Source organism: Oreochromis niloticus, linkage group LG7 (assembly GCF_001858045.2).
Source record: "Oreochromis niloticus isolate F11D_XX linkage group LG7, O_niloticus_UMD_NMBU, whole genome shotgun sequence".
Taxonomy (NCBI): Eukaryota; Metazoa; Chordata; class Actinopteri; order Cichliformes; family Cichlidae; genus Oreochromis; species Oreochromis niloticus.
The window spans coordinates 63,535,762-63,544,653 of NC_031972.2; the positions used below are offsets into that span (position 1 = coordinate 63,535,762).

General features: G+C 42.7%; 1 long non-coding RNA gene across 1 annotated transcript; it reads right to left on the minus strand.

The window, feature by feature from the left end:
- Window positions 1-2,032: 2,032 nt before the first annotated feature.
- Window positions 2,033-3,785, minus strand: LOC102082776 (uncharacterized). The gene is made up of 2 exons (XR_267709.4): window positions 3,490-3,785; window positions 2,033-3,201 (listed from the first exon to the last, which is right to left on the minus strand). It is a non-coding gene; the product is annotated as an uncharacterized LOC102082776 (long non-coding RNA).
- Between the last annotated feature and the right edge of the window lie 5,107 nt (window positions 3,786-8,892).

Sequence of the window (8,892 nt, forward strand, 5' to 3'; positions counted from 1 at the left end):
CCGTATCAAAAACCGCTACTGCATATGTGTGTGTTTATCTGTAGCTAATCAACGTAGTCGCCAAATATTGCATGCTTGTTGATGTTAAATAAAGACTGAATTTGAACAAGTTAAAGTTAATCACACTAAAATGTGGTGCACATGCAGAGCTATTTCCAGAGAGGCTTGAACAAAAACTTAGTGCTATAGCTCTCTAATACATTTACACTGCTAAACTTACATCAGTCAGTCATCAGAGGGGATATTGAGGCATTAATAATGTGAATTTATTATTTAACACAACACAGTAAAATAATGTACTACATGAACAAACTTTGCTACGGACGAATGAATGTGTGTCGAATGCAGCGTAGATACTGTGAGCTCCTCAGAGTCGTCCTGCACCACAGTGAGAAAATATATGTCTGAGTGTTTCAGGTTGTGTGTCTGTGTGTGTGTGTGTGTGTGCACGCACTAATGCAGCTGCCTATTAAATTTAAACACCGTTTTCATGACGGGCTTTGTAAAAACAGAGCACAGGCAGGGCGACAATTTACCCCTTCCACTTAGCAGTCTATCAGACTATCTCTGTGTTTCCCCGCACTCGTCCCTCTCTCCTCGTAAATCTATCTCTTGTTCTCTCCACTCAGAAGTCCATTATAGCCCCCTGCCTGCAGCTCTCTCTGTTTGTTATCTGTCCCACTCACATTATCTCTGCCTCTCCTCTCTCTCTTCATTATATTGGTAAAATCAGATCTGATGTTCTTTGTCCATAACTTGTTTTTGGTTTTCACTGCCATCAGTTCATGCTCTCGTGGTCACTATGCTTTTCTTGCCCACCTATTTTTTGTCCCTTTGAAGACAGCGTATGCAGATTGTGTGCATTCTCTGTTATTTTAAACTTTCTTTTCCTCTTCTTCTACCTATAACCCCATTCCCCCCTACTCCTTTCCTCCTTTGCTACCCACTCCCTCTCCCCGATTCTCCTCCCTGGTGCTGCATACACTTTATCACTTTTGGCAGCACCAACTTAAAAAAGAACAGAATTTATGCAAATGTGGGGCTGAAAAATGAGTGTTCACCTCGGTAGCAATGTGCAGAGGAAAGAAGCGAAGTGCCTCATTACAATATTTTCTCTTTGTTGTGGATCCACAGGATAATAATTAAGAATGATTTGTGATGTTGGAACGAAGTCGAGCCACTTCTTCTCCCAGGAAATTTACCTAAAACTTCAGGTACCATACGACAAGGAGATGGACTCGAAGCCATCAGTGTGATTACACAATACGTTTGACATTTCACCATTTAGCTTGTCTGTCGTAAGAAGTTCTGAAATTACAAATTCAGGTGAGAGACAAATCAAACGGGTGTGTGACGCTAATTTATTTTTGACAAAAATGACATGCTGACACATTTACAAGACACTGGGAAGTGCTGTGAGCGTTAAGATGAGGTTTCACAGAGGTGTGGTTCAGTGAAATCCAACAAACATCTTTCACACATTTGCTCTTTGTGAAAACTCCCCTCTTTACCACACGGTGTGCTGTTAGTTTGTGCACAGAATTATGATTGTTTTGAATTTTCACTCATCTCTGCTTTTAACACTGCCTATTTAAAGAAGGGTTAGGCTAGTTTAATTCAAAACTTTTTAAATCCTGCAGCAGTTTCATTGTCACCTATGTTTTTTTTTTCCTGGCAGACCTTTACCCAATCAGCTGATCACACACACATCACATGCTCCATTACTTTCATTTCTTCTTTGCCAGATCATCTCATCTTCTTCAGTCAAGCTTTCAAACCACTTTCATAGCTCATATTCCTTGTGCTATTCACTGAGTTTCTAGTGGACTCTTATGACCAGTCACAGCATCAAAACATGGGACTGCACACATGAAAACTGTAATATTAGAAAAATCACATAATATATGGCTAAAAGCAATACAGCTGCAGCCTGTGTGTGTTTAAGCACTTTGCACAGTCAGTAATATTGGAAAAACTTCATGGAGCCTAAAATAAGTCTAAAAAATGCAGACCGTGTCAGTTCATAGATTTGTCTTTATCAGGGCCACATCGTTAAGGCACAGCGAGAGCTTACTATAATTAGGTTAAGTTTAAATTAACATGTTGCTTAAAAGTGAGTAGACTATTCTTTTTTTGCTAGACACTTTTAGCCTTATTCTTTCAGCTGACTAGAAAAATACAGAGCAGCCAACGCTTCCAGCTGGGCTGTAAGAGAGAGGGCATCACATGCCTTGGTGTATTCGTAGGGAAAGATGAGTTTCAGAAGAAAAACCGTGAGGAAAATCTGTGTCTGGTTGCATAGATGGATTTGAGTCCAGCAACATTTGTCCTCTACTGGGAATTGTGCGCTATGTCGGGTGCCTTTATGCTCTCGTAGCACCTTGCAGCTGTTGGTCCTCCAGATGTTGTTGCATTGTGTGAACAAACATGAGGTGACTGGACTGGACATATTAGGGAGCATCTACCATGATCTACACTTTAATGTAAGAATTTCCTAAAGAAGAGGAGAGCCCTGCGATCAGCTGAGCATCATGGTGTTTGTACATTACTCCAATTGAAAAAGTGCAGATGTCAAGTGGTGGCAGTACATACAAACAGACACGTCACACTTGCAGATAACAGAGCAGCAGTCACTGTGGGTTTTGCCAAATGGCCTTAGTGCATCTGTGCGCCAGCTGTCCCACACTGGCTCCTCTATATGCATTACTGTGACGGTGGTTAGCTAGGACTGCTGCTGGATGACAGGGTTTTCACTTTTGGGTCAGTGCAGCACAGTGGAGAGATGTCTGTCTCATTAAGCTTTTCATAGGTCAGGCAAAAATGAATATTTGGTTAACAAGAGTGAATAAAATTAAAGGAGCAGAGTTTGCAGGGTTTGAACTTGAACTGGTTGTCCCTCAGCTCACAACTGAATTTCCTTATAATAAAATAGTGGCAGACTTGGGTCAATTTGTCTCTGTTTGGGGAGATGGAAATGTCAGTAACTCATGAGTCACTAGTTCTTAGTTTCTGAAAATGCCTACTTGCATACACACTGTGTAGTGGTGTGGGGGCTGTAAATATGTAAATTTGTACAGTGGTTCCACTCCTTTCTTCTCCTCAGCAGTTTTCATGCCCAGCCTTTACAGTTTTGTCCTTTCCTCGGCAGGCTTGCTGTCATCCCTCTGTTTGCTCTTTGTGACTTTTGAATCTGATGCAGCACTGCTGAGGCCAAATATCAAACGGTCAAGAGTTAAAGGTGCAGAGGTCAAAATGGATATGTGGTCTCTTGACACGTTTATATTTGGACACAGACAAAGATATGGTTTGGTGACACACACTTGCATAAATAGCATAAGAAACACTACAAGATACAACTACTGTGCTAGTACTTCTATGGTACTACCAGTTGAACACCACTAAATCATAGCATTACATTACATTACAAACATTAAAGAAACATTTTTGTGCCCAACAGACCAACTTAGTTGTTGTAAAAAGAAAGCATACCTGATTCAATCTGTTTGTTTTACGATGACATAATAAAAATAATCTCGTCCTTTGCAGGTCTTAAAATTAGGTAAATACAATCTCAGATCAACTACAAAACATAACATGTTACACTGTGCCAATATTTATTAAGCTAATCACAGAAACAGTGTGTAGAAAATCTAGTTACACCTTCACTGCTTCCGTTGGATTTAAGAGGGTAAGTATGGTGCTGCTAATCAGCTGGACTTAATTAACTGATGATGGGCACATGTGAGCACCTCTATAAAAACTGAATGTTTGGCTCTTTGCTGGTCTGGAACATTCAGGTGGGTGTTGACACAATGACAAGGAGGAAAGACATCAGTAATGGTCTTAATAAGGCAGCTGTTGTTGTCTATGACTCTGGGAAGGGTTTCCATTTCCAAAAGTCCGCCATAATACAGTGAAAACATTATTCACAGCTGGGAAGCATTCCAGACAAGTGCCAGTCTTTCCAGGAGTGGACATCAGATTTCACCCTAAATCAGACAATGCTCTACAGGCCTGTGTTGTTAAATGTTACTGTTCATGGCAAATACCTGCACACAGACTAACTGATCATCAACAATCACAGGGTGGCCTCTCGCCACAGTTGGACCCCGGGATATAAGAGCGGCCGGCTGTGGTGAGTAGGAAGGACAATTTTACTGGTTTGGACTGTGGGACTGTTTATTCAGGGGCTATGTTCTGTGCAGCAGATGACAATAAGAACTGCTTATCGCCTGTTTAGTCTCCGGCTCAGTTGCCTTTAGTTCAGCCAGCTGCCCAGCAGCCTTCAGCTCAGTTAGCTGCCCGGTTAGCGACTCAGCTGCCACCAGCTCAGTCTCCAGTTTTCCCGCTACTTGTAGCTCAGCCTTTAGTTCTGTCAGCCACTCAGCCACCCATTATTTCTATGGAGGGAGAAAGTCTCATTCCCACCCTGGGTGTTTCTCACAACTTAGCTGCTTTAGGTACAGTTACTCACTCCAGGGCCTCCCCAGAGGCTAGGTCTCAGTCCCTAGCTGATTCTGGACCCCTGAAGGCTAAGCAGCCCCCTGAGAACCCATTCTGGGCCCCCCTCCACCCGCCTGGGTCTGGTGTTCTGTTTTGTTTGGGGCTGTCTGGAGCCAGCCCTTAGAGGGGGGGTACTGTCATGGTCCTGGGTCAGTGACCCAGTGTTTTGAGTTTTGCATTATTATTGAACTTTGATTTTGTCAGTATTTATTATTTCTAGTATTTTGTGTTTGATTACTCCCAGGTGTGGTCTCCTCCTGTGTCCCATTCCCTTGTTATCCCTCAGTGTACTTTAGCCCTGTGTTTCTCTCAGTCAGTGTCGGGTCGTCCCCTCATGCTGTGTGGTTTTCCCTCTGTGCTCCTCGTCCCTCGTCTCTTAGTGTTTAGTATTAGTTTCTAGTTTAGTTTTGGTTTTTGCAAGTCTATCGTTTATGGAGTTATTTCTGCTACTGCAATAAAAGCAACCTCTTTGAGTTTACTCTTCCGTCTGAGTGTCCTGCATTTTGGGTCCTACATCCTGCATGCCACAGCCATTTCATGACAGAATGATTGTTAAGTTCAATCAATTAATCAATCAATCAATCAATCAATTCACCCACCACATTTGGAAGCAAAATCCCAGCCACGAACGACTGAACTTCCATTTGAGAGACTCTTATCCATTTGTGAATAATTTACAATTCTCCACAAATCAAATAAAAAACTGCATTTCACTGAAGAATTTCTGTATGAAGGTGATAAAGCTTCAGACAGAAACTCCAAGTAAAATACATTCACAGGAAAAAAAGACACGCTGCTGTAAAATACAGCCATGCTTCTTCACAAAACAAATATGCCTCTCTATTCCACCAGTGAAATGCATCTGGTTTATAACAATCCTTTTTCACTTTTATCTTTTTTCTTTATGAATTTTTAGTTATGAGTTTATTTAGTGTATCTGCATCAGCATACTTAAAGTAAGTCTGCCACTATAAGCTCACTGATGAATATGTAACAGTTAAGTTGAAACACACACCTGCACATAGATAAGTGTGGCTACCTGCAGTCATTAATAAAGAGAATGACTGGGAGAAGGAGGAGATGTAGAGAGGGACAGGACAGCGCAGACAGGAAGGAAAAATAATAGCCAATTTAGCCTTGTCGTCTTAAAGCTACACCTTGGCATTTTGAATTTTTGCCTGGTTATTTTCCGTCACCAGACATTTGTCATATTGTGGAGGGAAAAAGTTTCACTTTCCCTAAAAACGGCTTGTTAGCATCACTAGAATGCCACATTGAAACCAAAGGTCCACAGTAAGCGATTCCTTTAAAATCCTTAAAAAGAGAAGCAGAAGATGGAAGAGCGAACAGGAGGAGGAGGAAGCAAGACGGATGAAGAGGAGAGGAGGGTCACAGAGTGTGTCCTCACCCTGTTTTTCTTCTGCGGTTGCTGTGGCAGTGGAAGATAATGAGGAGAGAGGAAAGAAGGTATCAGAGGGATGAGGAGGAAGATGGGAAGGAAATAGTTTTAAAAAAAAGTGTTAAAGAAAGTGAACAAGTTAGACCAAAGGGCAGATTTTATGTAAAATTTGTGTATGTTCAAAAATATGAGAACTGAAAGGGGATTTTAACAGGTCAAAGAGAGGACAGGAGGAGGCGGCTAGGGGAATGAAGGAAGTCAGCCCTCACTGTAGCAGTTATGCATTTCTCATATCTGCAAGCTATATCTTGTCATTTTTATCTGTGCATGTGTGGGATAGGGCTGAACGTGTGCTGAATCTGTGTTGCATGCTTTTTGTATGTCAGAGTACACTTGTGTGTGTGTGTGTGTGTGTTTCTGTGTGTGTGTGTCACCTTTTATGCAACCCAGCATTTCAATTAAAGGCTGAAAGCAGTCCTTTGTTTGGCACACTGTTGAGGAGAGAGAAAGAAAGCGCAAAGCATATTACTCTATTCAAACATTCAGTAGGAACGAAAGAGAAGGATTCAATTTTGTCCCTGTCTGCCTTGCATGAAGGACAAACTCTTTTCATTGGTGTTTAGAGGACCCCCCCCCTACACACACACACACACACACACACACACACACACACACACACACACACACTCCTCCACACATTCAAGCACATACAAATACAGACATAACCCCTCCACCCATATGCCAGCTCTCTCTATCCAATCACACATATACATTTACAGTATGTGCGCAGTAGGTGGTCTGTATGTGCGCTGTACTGGCTCCACTTATAAAGATAAATGTGAATCCTTCTCTCTGCGTGCTGGAACTAAACTAATAACAGAGGGTGGGAAGCCTGTTCTGCTAGAAAAATGGAGACATGATTTGTAAAACTACATTCTGTGGCTATGAAAACACAAGACACTGGCATTACACACAGTTTGAACATTACCGGTTAGCATTTCTCCTTAAACAAAGTACTTGATGTTTTTAAGAAACATGGAACACAATGACAAAATGCAGTACCGTATTTTCACGACCATAAGACGCACCGTACTAAAAGGCGCAGTCTCAGTTATGTGTGCCATTACTGTATTTAACACACACATAAGGCGCACCTGATTATAGGGCGCGGGTTTTATATACAATCTACGCCCACACTTCCCCCTTTAACGTTCTCATGGTGTCCTCTGCTACGTCCGCCTTACAACAACAACACACACAAGCATACAAGTGTGCGTATTTAAAAATAAAGCAGGAGCAAAACTGAGTCTGGTATTCACATTTTTATTACCGGTAATCGTCATCAATCAAACCCATCGTCCTCATCCTCTGTTTCTGAATTGAACAGCTGTGCTAAATCTCCATCAAACATGCCAGGTTCACTTTCTTCACTGTCAGAGTCACTTTCCGTGCCGTGCGGCTCCTCGGAAATGATGCCGGCTTCTGCGAAAGCTCGAACAACAGTGCCAGCAGACATGTTAGCCCAAGCATCTACAATCCATTCGCAAATTGTGGCGTAACTCGCCCGGCGCTGCCTTCCACTCTTAGTGAAACTGTGGTCTCCATCGGTCATCCATCGCTCCCACGCCGCTCGCAGCCTTACTTTGAACGGCCGGTTCACACCGATGTCCAGCGGTTGGAGTTCCTTTGTCAGGCCTCCCGGAATGACAGCAAGCTCACAGTTCATTTGCTTCACTTGTTTTTTCACATCGGCTGTGAGATGGGCACGCATAGAGGCACAGATCAACAGCGATGGTGATGCGTGGAAAAAACCACCTGGTCTCCTTACATACACCTCCCTCAGCCACTCTTTCATCATTTCCTCATCCATCCAGCCCTTTTCATTTGCCTTAATGATGACTGCTGCTGGAAACTTCTCTTTAGGCAAAGTCTTTCTCCTATTATTCCGCCCCTTTTCGTGAGTGTGGACGCTTCCTCTCTTTGCTCTTCAAATGCTTTGCTTCTTTTATTGATTTTTATTGATTTTTATGCTGATTTTTTCCCTTTTTTCTGTATGAGCTTACCTGCGAGAGCTTCTGGACACTTATAGATCATTAAGACTAAAGTGTTCTTTACAGAAACAGCAACATTTCTAGTTACCTTATCCTCAGCGCTCTGTGTGTCTGTGGCCTAGACACAGCTGAAGCCTGATTACAGCGTCTGGACACCGAACAGCCTCAATAGCCTGGAAAGGTGCTAACCGCTAGGCTAACTAGCAACAAGATGCCTTCCCTCTCCACAGATGACTACCACAGCCTCCTGCAGAAGATTGCAGTACTGGAGACAAAAATTCATCGCTTAGAAGTAAACGTGGAGGTAAATGGACTGTGTGGAAATGAAACAACCTTGCCTTTGATTCAAAGCAATGGCGATGAGCAAGCTAATACACAGCTAAGGAGCACAGATAACATGACCAAGAAAGTAGACTCTGTGCATTATTATAAATCCTCAAGCGATAATCCCCCCTTGGATTGTCTTGGCGCAAAACCAAGACATAAATCATGTCTCCTGGAAGGGGGAGGACGTATCACAGGCAGAGCACAGCGAGCTGAAATCTCTGAAACCGACTGGCCTTCACTTCCTACGAGGCAGAGAAGCTCTTCTACCCCTGTATACGGGAGGAAACAGGACTGGACAACCGTGAATAGGAAGGTTAACAACAAACCTCCAAAACAACTGAATGTGAAACTGCAGAACAGATTTGCTCCACTATCAAAGGACCCTGGATCTATATCGGACAACCATCCACCTAAAAGTAGCGAAGTAAGGTCTGAAAATCTGTTGAAAAGTTAAAGGCCACAGGGAAAGCTAAAGGCTAGGCCTGAAACTCTGATTTTGGGTGACTCTGCCGTAAAGGATGTACAAAGGATGTGCGGTAAGAACACTAAAGTCCTCTGCTTTCCTAAGGATATGGTCAACAACCTGAAGGAGAGAATTCTTCAGATTGCAGA